The sequence below is a fragment of the Marmota monax genome, unplaced genomic scaffold (genome assembly GCF_021218885.2).
Source record: "Marmota monax isolate L192 unplaced genomic scaffold, Marmota_monax_Labrador192_F-V1.1 WCK01_AAM20220418_F8-fsc00048, whole genome shotgun sequence".
NCBI classification, from domain to species: Eukaryota; Metazoa; Chordata; class Mammalia; order Rodentia; family Sciuridae; genus Marmota; species Marmota monax.
Window position 1 is genome coordinate 12,622,729 of NW_026694895.1, and position 15,011 is coordinate 12,637,739.

The 15,011-nt window shown below is 36.8% G+C and overlaps 1 long non-coding RNA gene across 4 annotated transcripts in view; it reads left to right on the forward strand.

Annotated features, from left to right (window-relative positions):
- The first annotated feature begins 4,547 nt into the window (after nt 1-4,547).
- The window catches only part of LOC124080888 (uncharacterized), a 64,043-nt gene continuing 53,579 nt past the window's right edge, over nt 4,548-15,011 (forward strand). For 2 of the 4 annotated variants that reach the window (XR_009225168.1, XR_006847883.2), the window contains exon 1: nt 4,553-4,900. This is a non-coding gene — a long non-coding RNA (uncharacterized LOC124080888). Of the gene's footprint in view, nt 4,901-15,011 lie in introns of all 4 variants that reach the window. The other 2 variants (XR_009225170.1, XR_009225169.1) reach the window with 2 other exon arrangements.

Consider the following 15,011-nt stretch of genomic DNA (forward strand, 5'->3'; position numbering starts at 1 on the left):
CTTCTCTAGGCCTCAGTTGACTCAATGGCAAAATGTGAAATTTGGACTTTATATCAAACAGAATGGTCCAGATTATGCTGTGCTAACAACCAATCACTAAATCTCACTGGCTATATGTGTATCTGTTGGAACATTTATAGTTGATGTTTGAACAAAATCTTGGTATCTCCTTTCTTCTAGATGTTGTGTAGGTCAACGGGAGTCATTTTTCTGCTTGGTCATCATCCTTACTTCAAGATAATGTAACTACTACTAGTGTGAAATACGACTGATCACAAGGACACGGGAAAATCACCCACTGCTTCTTAAAATTTTGACCATACTCATGCTTCATTAATTAAAGCAGTTCATGTGACTACACCTAGTTTTAGCTGGTAGAGATGTGTAAATTCTGCCACAGGACCAGAAGGTGAAGGTGACAAAATATTTGTGTGTAGTCATAGTAACCTCCATCAACTCAACAGTCTCTACATTCTTTGTATTTACTAAATTCTGTCACTATAACATCAAAATTCACTGTAAGATCAAATGATTGTGAGTTTTTCTAACCTGTATTATTTGGTTTAAAAAATTTTTACATATACATACAGAAATGCATCATACTTATATCCTTCATATTTCCATTATTAATATCAGTGAAGATTTCATATGAGAATTTGATATGAGCCATTTTACCAGCATTTTAACAGTTAAAAGCAAAGGTTGTCTTTTTGGTTTTGTTTTGTTTTGTTTTGTTTTGTTTTTTTGTCTTTGAATGTTATTAGATAACACAAAAACATAAAATGACTTAAATCATTTCATTACTAGTGGGGAATTTGCAGAATAAAAGAAAATAAATGTGTTTAGAAACTCGTAAATGTTAGGAAAGTTTTATAATTGTTAAATAGCTAAGGTCTGAAGTTAGTGGAAAAACATGGTTTGATCTCCATTAATGCGCCCTCATTCTAAACGCACCAGCTCACATGTCAGCCATAGACTCTCCATGCCTGGTTAGATTTGTCTCCTTCAGTTACCACTGGGTTACTAACGTAACCAGGCTCAGCGCCTTCTCTCCAGCATGGCTTGGCTGTCACATGTAAAAGTGATCTGGCTTGTTTAAACAGAATATTTTCTTACTGTTCTCTTTGTTATTGAATATCATAGCAGAAAGCTTTGAGTTAATAAACAGCATTTCACCACTGCCTACATGTCAAAATAGGTCATAGAACCTTCAAGAGAACATCAAATCAGGAGATCAATCACATAACCATAGCTTGTGCCATACAATTTGGAATGTGACCACTCTGCCTTTTAGTCTCTTGCCAGTATATTCTGTCTTCCATTAGTCTCTCATGTTCTTTGAGTATTGATCTCTTTTCTCAAATTTGATTTAAACCTTCACTAGTGCAGAAGCCAAGCTGTGCATTTCTTTTAGGTAAACTGCAATACCTCAAAGTTGAAAACATAGTAAATGCCCTGAAACTTTCTTTATGAAGATAACTATTTAAAACACAGAGAGAGCAATTTTATTTACTAATTTGAAAAGAGAAGTACTTTTAAGTACTGTTACCATTTAGATATGAGTTGTCCCCCAAAAAGCTCATGTGTAAGCAGTGCAAGAAATTTAGAGGTGAAATGATTGGGTTATGGAGTCTTAACCTAATTAGTGCATTAATTCCCTGATAGGAATTAACTGGGTGGTAAATGTAGGCAGGTAGGATGTGACTAGAAGGGTCACCAGGGTATGCTTTGGGGTATAAATTTTGTTCCTTGTGAGCTAGGGCTCCCTCTGCTTCCTTGTGTCATGTGCTAATCTACTTTCCTCCTTTACACTATATTCTGCTATGATGTCCTGTCTCCCCTCCTGCAGTCAGCTTTGTCTGAACTGAAACCTCTGAAATTTTTCCTCCCTTATGTTGTTCTTGTCAGGTCTTTTGATCGCAGTGATGAAAAAGCTGATTAAAACAACTACCTACCTCATAGCCTCTACTATATGAAGTTGGTGTCAACAAGAATGAGCTATAACTTTAAAGCTTTCTTCTCAACCAATGATAATTTTGCCTCTAGGAAACACTGGGCAATGTCTGGACAGAAATTGATCACCCCATTGGAATGGGAAGTGTTGCTGGTACCTTGTGGATGGAAGAAAATGATTATAATGCTGAGGGCCATCTCCATAACAAAGAATTATTCAACTCCAAATGTCAATCATAGCCAGGTTGAGAGACCTGGTCTTATATAGTAAGGGAATCTCTGAGTAAAGAGCAATTTTAATACAAACTTCTTAATAGTGATTTCTTCTTTTCCCACTGTTCTGAAAGGCAATAATTTCAATATGTGTACTTTGTTAAACAATGTAACAGAAATAGTGACAACTTTAGATGCAGATATAAGACAAAAACTATAAAAAGAAGTTATTGAGAAGATTTTATTACTGAAAAGAATTTCCTAGATGGAAACAAACTCTTTTTATTTCCTAATTTCCTTAGAATAGAATTAGTATTTTCCTGACTAAAAGAAATAAAGAAGATAATAACAGGTGAGGTTAAGTTTAGAAAAGCTATATTTATACTACCATTGTATTTCTGAAATCCTGGTAAATATCAGGGCCACTCCACAGCTTGAGATTGGCTAAGACCCAAGTTCTCTTTGCTCAATAATCCTTAGTAGAAAAATAATATCCAATAACTTCATATGTGATAAAAGAAGATATGATAAAATATTTAAATTTCAAATAAATACACAATATTCAGTTCACTTACAGGAAAGTTTTAACCAGATAAAGATAAATCATAATATGGCAGGATTCTTGGAATTTTACAACCTGACCTTCTTGCCAGTCTTACAAAGTTTAGTTTGAAAAACTATGCTCAGTTGTTTGGTGCAAATTAGACTTTGTTTAACAGTAAGATCTCCTCTATTGGAAGGTCATTGATGGGGAAGTTGTGTACAACCTAATTCTACCTGATGGTGAAATGTCAAAAAAACAGCACCTATTTATGTCTATACATAATACAATGTTAATTCTTCACACCCATCAGACATTCATTCTTCACACCCATCAGACATTCAGAATCTTACATTAACAAAACATTTCAAGGATATTCAGTCACCTTCTTTTTTACACAAGAACTGCTAAGTCTAAGAAACCAAGTTATCTTTGTGGATTGGTTGGTGTCTCTCTCTCTCTCTCTCTCTCTCTCTCGGAGAATACAAGTGAAGAACACATCCTTTCTCTTTTTGTACTTTACCTCAAGTAGATTTAGCAAAGTCCTCATTCTATTGTCTTTATTTTTTAATGCCCTTTCCATTTTTATTCTGGGTGACTTTTTGCTATTGTTGTTTAATTATCTGTATATTTCTCTCAATTGACTAGTCCCAAGAATTAATAGATATTTACCAGTTTCAGTACTTAAATTATTTTACATTTTATTTTGAAGGTTTATGAATTCAATCAGTTATTTCATATGTAATTATTGAACACTTACTATATTTCTGGCTCACATAAGGTACTAGAAACATGAAAATTAACAAAACATACTGTCCCTATCCTTAAGTGTCTTATACTCTTTGGAGAAGATAGACAAGGAAATTGACAACTCAGAGTAATAAGCCCTTTTGATGGAAGAAGTGGTGTCAAAAAAGGGAAGAGACACCAATGTTGAGTTTTAAGGAAGAAACGGACCTTTTGACATGTAGGCTTGAATCTAGAGAGTTAGGTCTTAAGCTACCAGTCAATGAAGAATGGTTATTCCACCTGGTGGGAATTGTACTCCAAAAGTGACACAACGGGATGTGTATTTTCCAAATGTCACTTCCATGTCCATGTGATACTATAGAAAGGAAGAATTGGAAACAGGGTGGCCAACCAAAAGGCAGTGGTAGTTGAATAGAAGAGAGAAGAATCAAAGGAGATAAACAGAACTGTGATTAGTTGAGAACCAGGGCAGGAAAAGTAAAGCTAATGTAAAGTCTCTTACTTGGACCATTAGTAGATGGTGGTACCTTTCCCTGAGCTGGAGAGCACCAAAGGGGCAAAAAGTTGAGGCCAGGAGCCAGAGAAAGAATAGGATGAGTTCAGTATTAGTCTCCTTTGTCACAGTTACTGGGTGGACATCCACATGTGGGGCCTGAGGTAGGCTGTGTGGTCTTATTGGTCTGAATCATAGGACAAAAGTCATCAGCAGATGGATTTGAAAATGATATTTTTTTTTCCTCAATGGAATGAATCTATTATACAGAGATTAAGCTAATCTTTCAAACATAGATCCAAAAGCAAAGGGTCTCTAGCCTAGTTCTTCATGTGTATCATCAAAAGGCTTGGACATCTTTCCCCTTATCATACAATCACATTCCTGACCACTGCCTTTGCCAGAAGATTGACTGGAAATAATATTCCTCTCTTGCACTTGTATAGTCCTTCACAGTTTACTAAAATTCTTTCCCATGCAGCTCTGGACCAAGTCTCAAGTCTGTGAGCTGGCATTAGAGAAGCAGCCTAGGGCCAGGAAACCAGGATAGAACCACAGACCAGGAGTTCTAATGAGGTTGTTGCAAGTATTTATTCTGGGGTCACAGCCAGCGTTCAGAACCAGAAGTCAGAGAGTTAACCAAGCCAAGGCCCAAGATCCAAGCCGGGAGTCGGAGCCAAGGCTATGGGCAAAGCCAAGAAGCAGTCACAGGATTAGCACATCAGAACAAGCCCCAGAACTGCTGCTGAACCCATGGTCCTCCCTAAGGCCCTGTGTCCTTTGGAGGCATTCTCTGTCCACGGACTGGCATTCCCCAAATGCAATCTATGAGGTGAGAATGGGACAAGTGAGAATAACCTCTGCCTTTGCAGGAACTTTTGCCTTGAAGAACACACCAAGAATCGTATGGAGAGTGTCTTAACTACCTTCTGCACATTCTTTTAAAACAGGTAAGTTTTTTGTAAAATACTTACTCTGAATATTATTTATGAATTTACTAAAATATCTGGCAGTCATGGGAGCCTTATTTTACATCAAATTAAAGTCAATGGAAAAATATGATTTCAAATTTAATTGGATTTCTCTCCAAGAATTTTAAAAATAGAAAACGCCAAATTCTATTTTGAGTAATTTCCTATGATAGCATATAATTGGTCTTTCTTTATTCACCTTATTCTAGGGAACTTCCTTTATTCACCCAGATTTCCTTCTATTTATTTTAGATTTGATGTAGCAAAAAAAAAAAAAAAAGACTAAAATCACCTAAATAAGAAACCAGTTTAGGTGATCTCTAATTAAGAACCAGTTTACTGACCTAGTTTTCTCCAAAATAAATGTTGCAAAATAGACATGTCTTTTTAAATATAATTTTGAGTAGATGATATATTCAAAAATAGCTCAAAAAACTTTAAAATTCCATTTGATAAGTATACTAGGAATAAGATTCCTTGGAATATGATAATTAACAAAAAATAGTGCCCCCACCCTTACATGTCTTATAGTCTCTGGAGAAGATAGACAAGCAACTTAGTAATACAGAGTAATGAGGCCTTTCTTTGCTGGCAGAAGTGTTTAGTTTTGTGCCCTCGAGGTTTAGTTCCATACCACCACACATGAAAGTAAACACTGTCATTAATTCCTTGCTAATTCTTCAGAATTTTACAATTTATAATCACATATAAAACTATGTTCTCATTTCTTCCTTTTCTAAGCAAAACATAGCACATTGCTTACTCTGAACCTTGCTCTTTTTTTGGTATAAGCAGAGATTTTTCACATTCTTTAGAGTTGCATAGTATTCCATTGTTGAAATGTACATAATAATTTAACCAATCATTTAATAGAGACAATTAACATAGACATTTATGTTGTTTCCAGGTATTTATAGCTACAAACAATGTAGTCATGTCATACTTGTCTATACACCATATTGTACTTATGCAATGATATCTCAAAAATGCTAGAAATAAATTTGATGAATTAGGATGTTTTGCATTTTTAATTGTAATATAGATAAAGGCCTTTCACAGTGTCACATCAATTCCTATTTCCCCACGGCCTCACCAACAAACAATTTAAACAAACTTTTGACTTTTGCTACTCTGTAAGTGAATAACTCTGGTATCATGACACTGTTTAATTGGTATAGCTTTTATTATGGGTGTTATAGAGCATCTGTTCATATATAAGAGACAATGGTGTGTTTCCTATGCACAAACTTTATATTTCTCTTAAATTTTTGGTTCTTTTAAATTATTGATTTCTAAAAGACCTTTATGATATCAGCCCCTTTTCTACAGCATGAATACCCAGAACGAGCTTTGTTTATCTTTAGAATTTTAAATAATCTTGGCTAGGCACAAGTTTTTGTTTTCATTTTCGTTTGTCAAATGTATTAACCTGGTTTGGCTTTTATAAAACAATAAAATGAAAATACATTAATAAGATAATCAAAATACATTCTTTCTTCCAAAATAGCATTATACTTAAAATCTGGATTTCACTAGATACAGGAAAAAAAAAAAAAAACAATATCCAATATCACCACAATGATTAGCATGGAACGAAAGGTGCTGACCAAAAAACACTGAAGAAAAGAAATGAAAATAGAAGTCAAAAAACATAATGAGGCATAACCAAAAAATGTTCAGAAATTACGTTAATGCCAATGCAGGATGAAAGAAGAGTGAGGTGAATGGAAAACGCGACTTTCCCTAGTCACAACCTTATAAAAATGTCAATTTATCTGAAGTTAATGTATACTTTTTTTTTAACAAATCTTTTCCTGTTTTAAGAACTCTTTATCATTTGGAAGTGTCCCCCAAGGGCACATGTGTTAATGGCTTGGTCTTCACCATGTGGTACTGTCTGGTGGCAGTAGAACCTTTAAGAAACGGGGCTTCTATAAACACTGGTGTGGCTACATCTCCACAGTATGATGATTTCAGACCTTTTGCATACATACTGAGGAGTGAGATAGCCGGATCATATAGTGGTCCCCTTCCTAGTTTTTTTGAGGACTCTCCACATGTGGAAGCTAGTCCAAAATAAAGAAGAAAAGAAAAGGGGGGGTGGGGGAGGGAATTCCATTGAAATGGAAGAAATATCAGTGGAATAGAAGAAGGGGGTAAGGAGGAGGAAGGTAGATATAGGGAGAACTCACTCATTAGGTCAGAATGAGTCTGACCTAACTTTCCTATGTACACACATGAATAGACCACACTAAGTCTCACTCTTACATACAACCCCAAGACACTAACTTAAAAAAAAAATCTTAAATAAGTAGCAGACACATCAATAGGTTGGAAGGAAGGGAACAGGGACAGGAAGAAGGGGAGGGAAAGGAAGTACTGGGGACTGAATGAGAGCAAATTATATTTCATGCTTTTATAATTATGTCAAAATGAATTCTAATGTTATGTATAAGTAAAAAGAATCAATACAATTTTTTTTAATGGAGTCTCATGGAAGGAAGTTAGGTCATTGGAGTTATCTCCAGAGATATTGGGATCCCAGACACTCTCTCTCACTTTTGGCCACCTGGCTGTCATTAGGTAAGTGGTTCTCCTCTGTCACTTGCTATTGTCATGACATGCCACGGGGCCAAAACAATAGGGCCAAGTAACAATGATTTGAAACCATTCACCAAAATAAACCTTTCCTTCTTATAAGTCATTCATTTATCTCAGGTGTTTTGCCACAGTTACAGAAAGCTAACACAGAACTAGCCAAAATAATCATAAAATCTACATGAGAATAAAAGTACACAAGAATATCCATGAACATCTAATACAGAAAAAGCCCTAATGTAAATTAGTTCTACAATGTTAGAACATATTCTAAATCCTCAATAATTAAAACAGCATTCAATTATCACATAAATATCAACAAACTTTGTTATAAGAAATACAAAAACAAGTCTAATAAATATAGAAATTGAGTTTACAATAAAAACATCACCTCAAATTAGTGCAGAAAATCCAACTATTCTATAAATTTTCTGGACGCATGGATACCCATCCAAAACAAAATATTGGATTCATACTTCATGCACTTCAAGTACCATTTCATCAATGTATCAATATTCCTAAAAAATGGAAGGACGGGGGAAGGAAAGGAAAGGGAAGGGCAGAGAAAGTGGGGAGGATAGGGAAGAAGAAAGGGAAAGAGGGAGGGAGGAGAGAAGGAAGGAAGAAAATGCATTGTAGGTGAGCTGTTCATAACTTTGAAACAGTGAAGACTTCTAACTGTGAAGCAAATATACATTTTAGTATTTTTTTTAAATTGTTCTACACAATTCTAAAACTTTAAGATTTTTTTCCTGGAATAAAATACCAGTCTGTGCCAAACCTTAAGCAGCTACTTTTCAGAAATAAATGTACAATCTATTTTCTTTCAAGTAGAGTGATATATACAAAAATATCAGAGAAATATAAACACAGAAAAGGAACCTGATTTTAAAGGGCCTCTGGTTGAGATTCTGAAATAAAAATTCTGAGAGATCTTTCAAGTTAAGTATGCTAATCCCTTGTATATTTTAGAAGGAACATGGATTATAAAGATTTACAGTCAGAAGATACAGGTTCAAGTTCTCATTCTCTCCCTTACCAACCACATAACCTTAGGAAAATGACTTAATCTTTCTGAAATTTAATTTTCTAATCAACTAATGGGATTAATGAGATAATTCCTATCGATGTCACAGGGTTAGTATTGTGATTAAATAATCTAATACATCTGAATTAGACTTCATAATCTTTAAAAACTACACAAATATTCATTGCTATTTAATAAGTTATATATTTAAGCACAATAAAAATGTAACTTTTGGGGGCTAGGTTTGTGGCTCAGTGGTAGAATGTTCACCTAGCATGCTTGAGGCACTGGGTTTGATCCTGGGCACCACATAAAAATAAAATGAAGGTTATTGTGTCCACCTGCAACTGGAGAAAAAATATTTTAAAAATATATCTAACTTTTAAATATTTTTAATTGTAGATGGACACAGTGCCTTCATTTGTTTGTTTGTTTGTTTTTATGTGGTGCTGAGGATCAAACCCAGTGCCTCATACTTGCTAGGCAATCGCTCTACCACTGAGCCACAACCTCAGCCCCATATTTATGTTTTAATATAAGAAATCCAGATTATCAAGTTTATGGGGACACTCTATGGAGCATGATAGCAGTCTTGGAATTTATAGAGCCAAAGCTAGAACATGTTTGCTGCTTTCTATGAAACCACATTTTATTGATTTGAACTTTATTATATAAAACTAAATTGGATCACTATGCAGAAAAATAATTATCCCAAATGGCAAATTATCATCTGCCAAGAGTCAATGTATAGAAGCAGCAGAAGGTACTGTGAGAAGTTGAGGCAGAGGCAAGTCCCTGGCACCTTTAGTGAAGCCAGTCCAAAGAATAGAGTGCTCACAAAGACTTCGCAGAGGGACGTTAGCTAAGGAAGAAACAAAGAAAGTGGCCATCCCTGTTCTCATGTGGGACCATTACTGCTGTGCCCAACCTCTCTATCCACAGAGACACACTAGTGGCAAGATGAAAAATGATGGCCTCTTTGCCCCTCTGGGTTTTAATAACTCAGAGAAAGGAATTTTCAGATATAATGTGTGACATACCCTGATAACAACAACAACAACAAAAATATTTGAAATAAAGACACCAGGAGAGGAGAGGATCTTCAGTTTTGCTTTGTAATCTTAAATATACTATGCAGGCAGGTAGGTTCAAGCCAACTAGCTCCTTATAACAATACTTAGATGGACTCTATATACCTAGACTAGGAAGTGATTCTCTGGAAATGACTAGGCTCACCTTCTGGGCTGAAAAAGTGTACAGCTTACAATATATAGTTACATACTTTACAGTACACAGAATGTATTCTAATCCCATTTCTGATCATAAGAATGGAACAAACCAAATTAAAAAATCAACAACCTTTCTCCTGCCTCCCCCCAAAAGAAAGAATAAAAGTATTTTGGGGCTGGGGTTGTGGCTCAGTGATAGAGCACTCACCTAACATGTGCAAGGCCCTGGGTCTGATCCTCAGCACCACATAAAAATAAATAAATAAAATAAAGATATTGTGTCCAACTAAAAAATAAAGATTTAAAAAAAAAAGTCTCTTGTGTTCAGGAAAAAAATATTGACCATATTAGTATGAATCCTTTCACAAGGTTGCTCAGTTTTCTTGTCTCATAGTTTCTCCTTTCTTTAAGGTTTGCATTGCTAATATTAGAAAAATTTTTCTGTGCTTGTTAATTTGCCCAAACAATGGTTTTTATCAATTGCATTATTGGAGTGGTCATCAGCAGAATTCTATGTGACTGAACTGCTCTGCATATGTTCTGAAGAGTATTGGTGTCTGTGTTGACACTCAGATTGATAAGGTGTAGCTTGAACTTGTGGGCTAGGCATCTTAGTTCCACCCACTACCAATGGTAAGCTGGAATTGGTTTCTACCACTTGCCAGAGGTGGTTATATACATCTCTTTCCAAATCGGCCAATTTTAAGCCACTATGGCAGTGGCTTAAAATTGGCCACAGTAGGAGTGTTTACACCATGGAAAATGGCAAAAGCTAAAACTACTCTGCTCCCCAAGAAAGCCACTTGATATTTTCCAGCACACACTATCTTATTTTCTCTCCATAGGACGACTGCTTTCTGAGCAGTTGTGATAAAAGGGGGACCTTAAATACAATTTGACAGATTTGCATTCACTCATAATACAAACTGAAAACAAGTGCCTCCTTACACCAAAACAAGAACCATGCTGTGCCAGGTATAATACCATTTGACATCTTCCAGAAGCAGGGCCTTGAGCTGTTAACTCTATAATCACTTTATGGCACTGTTGGGGACCCATACTTGAAAGGCAGTCATATTTCTAGCTGGCACAAATTGAGTCCAATCTTTTTTGTAGTGAGTGATTTGGTTTGCTTGGTTTTAAACTGTCCCCAATGCACTAAGGTCATCAAAATTTAATGGTAGCTTGCTAAAGTTGAATTCAATTGGCTGAACGAGAACAGACAGATATGAGAAGATATCGTAGTGTAACTGTTTGCACACTAGTGCACCATTATTTGCAGAAGAAATGCAAAAAAAAATCAAAAGTTGAAATAATCAGTTGCACAAAGCTTAGTGTGTGGAGAGTGGGAGGAAGGGCTGCATTGCTGCTGCTCAGTGATCCATTAATGAACTAGGCTCCATTGTTCTTGGGCAACAGTGTAGGGATAATGTTGATGCCCAGTGGATTCTGTTTTCCCTATCCAGTCTTCTTTCCCTGACTCTACCTTTCAACAAATATGTTGCCGAGATGACCACAAACACTTACCCTCTTAAATGCCAGATTATTCAAAATCTTCCTTCAATGGATGTCCTGTATGGTATTTGTCATTTGCTTACATGCTTCCAAAACTTGGAGGTTAAAGACACAATGCTCCTTCTCCCATATCTCAGAATGTGAATTTGGAAATAGAACCTTTAAAGAAATAAGATAAAAATGGTATCTTTAAGGAGGGTCCTACTCTACTATGATTTATGCTCTTATAAGAACAGGAGATTTGGATAAAGATGACACCACACACAGGCACCATATAAAGACACTGGAAGAAAACAGCTATTTGCAAGCTTCAAAGGAACAACCTTGTCCACACCTTGATCTTGAACTTCCAACCTTTAGGTACTTGAGAAAATAAACCTGTGTTATTTAAGCCACCCAATCTGGCATTTTGTTATGACATTGTCTAGTTACAGATAGCTAGCCCGAGCCTTAATTAAGACAGTACTCTCTATTGTAGACTGAATTGTGTCCACCCCAAATTCTTATGTTGAAGCTCTATCAATGGGTGACTGCCTAGAAACCAGGGAAAGAAGTCTTACCATACACCAACCCTGACAGCCTCTTGACCTTGGAACTCTAGTCCCCAGAACTTTGAGAAAATTAATTTCTACTGTTTGTGCCACCTAGTCTGTATGATTGGCTATGGCAGCTAAGCAGACTGTTATACTTTTCCTTTGTATGCTGTGCTGCGAAGTCAGTATTGGAAAATCATTAGACAAATGCAGTTACCTATGAGGCAATATCCAAAATGGAATCTAAGAATAAAATAATTCCACTTTGATTTTCTAAAATTTCAAGTTTATTTCAAACAAGAAATGAATAACTTACACTTCACTATTATACTTTCTTTTTAGCCTCTGAAGGCTCAATTCTCAAAATAGGAAATGTAAAAATTGACATTAAGTTACTGGTAGACAGTAACCTTAGAGGCTACCTATATTGCTCTAGGGGCAAAATTCTTCACTGAAATTATTCATCAGTATAGTTACCTAGGAAGAAACATGAACACTGCCTGACCACTAGGTTATCATATGTTCTACCAATGTCAGAGTCATCCAAATATATGGTGAATTACTGTGATACCCCATTAGCCTCTGCACCTTGGAAGATGCCCCACTGAATCAGTGATTAGCACTGTAGAAGAAATTCAAAACAGACCAACTGAATGTTTTTCATGGTTCTGTCATTCCAACTCTGAATCATTTTCAATCTTCTCTTTGCCTTTTAAAGTAACCAGGGTGGTTGGTATCAACAAATACCCTTGAGTCTCCAGATTCTAGCTTCTATTTGACTTTATCAATAGAGTAGATCAAGAACTAGAGGAGAGTGAGGCTAAGGTATTTATTCCAGATGACTGAGGAGTGATTGAAGTTGTCTTTTGCAGATTACCACTGCAGTCGTCAGCCCTCTCCATTAGATCCCCTCTCTGAGATCCTGTAACCTATTCTTCTTTTATACCTTTATATTTAGATTGGTAAAACCTTCCTCCTCTTCCAAATGACTGGCTACTGCACCTAACCTTCTTAACATGGGTGTTGCCTATAGCTTTGTAAACAATCACTTTATTAAACTTTACTGATGTATAAGTCAGGTTTTGTTTTTTGTTTTTTTTTTTTTTAACTGTTGTAATGAAAAGATCTAACCCAGAACAACTGCAGAAGAGGAAAAGTTTATTTGAGAGCTCACAGTTTCAGAGCTTTCAGTACATAAGGAGGCTGGCTCCATTCTTCATGGCTCCAGGTAAGGCAGAACATCATGGTGGAAGAGCAAGGCAGAGAGAAGTAGCTCATGTTATGATGAGAAAGCCAAGAGAGTGATCTCCACTTGACAGATACAAATATACATCTCAAAGCCATGCCTCCAATGCCCCACCTCCCTTCAATTACCACTCAGTTAATCCCATCAGGCGATCACTTCACTGATTGGGTTAAGGCTCTTGCAACACAATCATTTACCCCCTGAATCCTCTCACATGGTTGTACATGTGAACTTTTGGGGGACACCTCACATCCAAACCATAACATTCTATCCCCTGGCTCCCAAAAGCTCATGCTTATTTGACAATGCAAAATACATTTAGTCCATTCCCCAGAGTCCCTATTGTCTCAACAGTTCTGAGATTACTCAAAGTTCAAGTCCAAAATCTTCTCTGAGGCTCAAGACCATCTTGCATTGTGAGCTCCTATAAAATTAAAAGCAATTTACAAATATCCAATATAAAAAGGTACACAGTAAACATTTCCATTAACAAAAATAGGGGCATAGGAAGAAGGGATGGGACCAAAGCAAGATAGAAATCCAGCTCAGCCAAAAAGTCCTGTAGTTCTGTGTGTGGCATCTTGAGCACATGGCATGATATCATCTCCAAAAGGCTTCTGTAACTCTGCCCCTACACCTTGTTGGTTGTAGCCCAAGTGGCCTTTCTACTGACTTGTCTGGTTCAATCTCTAGAGCTTTCCTAGGACAGTGTCCCACATTACTGGAATTTCTTAATCTCGGAGGTCTCCACTGTAGCTTCGGCTTCCTCTGCACATCTCCATGCTTTGCCCTCTCAGGGGCTGCCTGCAGGGAGTCTGACCTGTTGCAAGTTGCTTGGCCTTCCAGGCCTTCCTTTGAAATCTTCCACCAGATTAAGAAATCCATCACTTTTAAAATCAGCCTCACAGAAACTCTTACCACATGGGCAAAATGCAGACAACTTCTTAGCAAGAACATAATAGTAATGGCCTCTAGTCCAATTACCAATAGTGTCCTCTGAACCCTCTTGAGCCCTGTCTTCATTGTCTGTGGTTCTACTGGCATTCTGGTCTTCTGTGATTCCTCCAGAATTGAACATTAAGCTCTGCTTACAACCATCTAAAGCATTTCCTGCGTGCACTGCTAAGCATCTTGAAATTCCTCCAACAAAGTCCAGAATGTTCCCAAAGCTTCTGAACCACATGGTCAGGTTAAGTCACAGCAATGGCCCCACTCTGGATACCGATTTCTGTATTAGTCAGTATTCTCTAGAGGAATAGAAACAATAGGAATTATGATAATAAGAAGGGGATTTATTCGATTAGCTTACATGACCAGCAGCCAGAGAGCCTACAATGGCTGTCTGTGGGCTGGAGAACTGGACCAAGCAGTAGCTATGCAGTCTAAGAGGCTGAAGCCTCAGAATAAGAGGGATCAATGATGCTACCCAATCCAAGACCAAAGGCTTCTAAAAACTCCCTGGAGAATCACTGGCAGAGCTCACTTTGGAAGACTGAAGGAGCAAGAGTCTGATATCCTCAGATGATTACAGCAACAAACAAGAACCAGTTCAAGAAGAATTGAGCTTGCATCTGCAGCTGCTTCCTTATTCTTCCAAATTTTTTTTTTTTATTCCACCCAAGCCACCATCCTATTGGATGGTGTTGTCCATATTTAGGGAGGGTCTCCACTTTAGTTCCCTACCCTACATGCCAATCATTCCTAGAACACACCTTCATTGACATGCCCTGGAAGCCTCTTAACCTTTGGCATCTCTTAATCCAATCAAGTTGACAATCCAAATTTACCATTACAACTGAATTGGCCACTTTTACAAGAGAATTTACACCAAACACATCAGTCTTCTTCACATCCCCAACCCAAGTAACTGTGGAGAAATATGTTCCCACATAAGGATCTTTGTGTTTTTGTAATTTCTCCTCTGAAGCTCTCTTTCAATTTT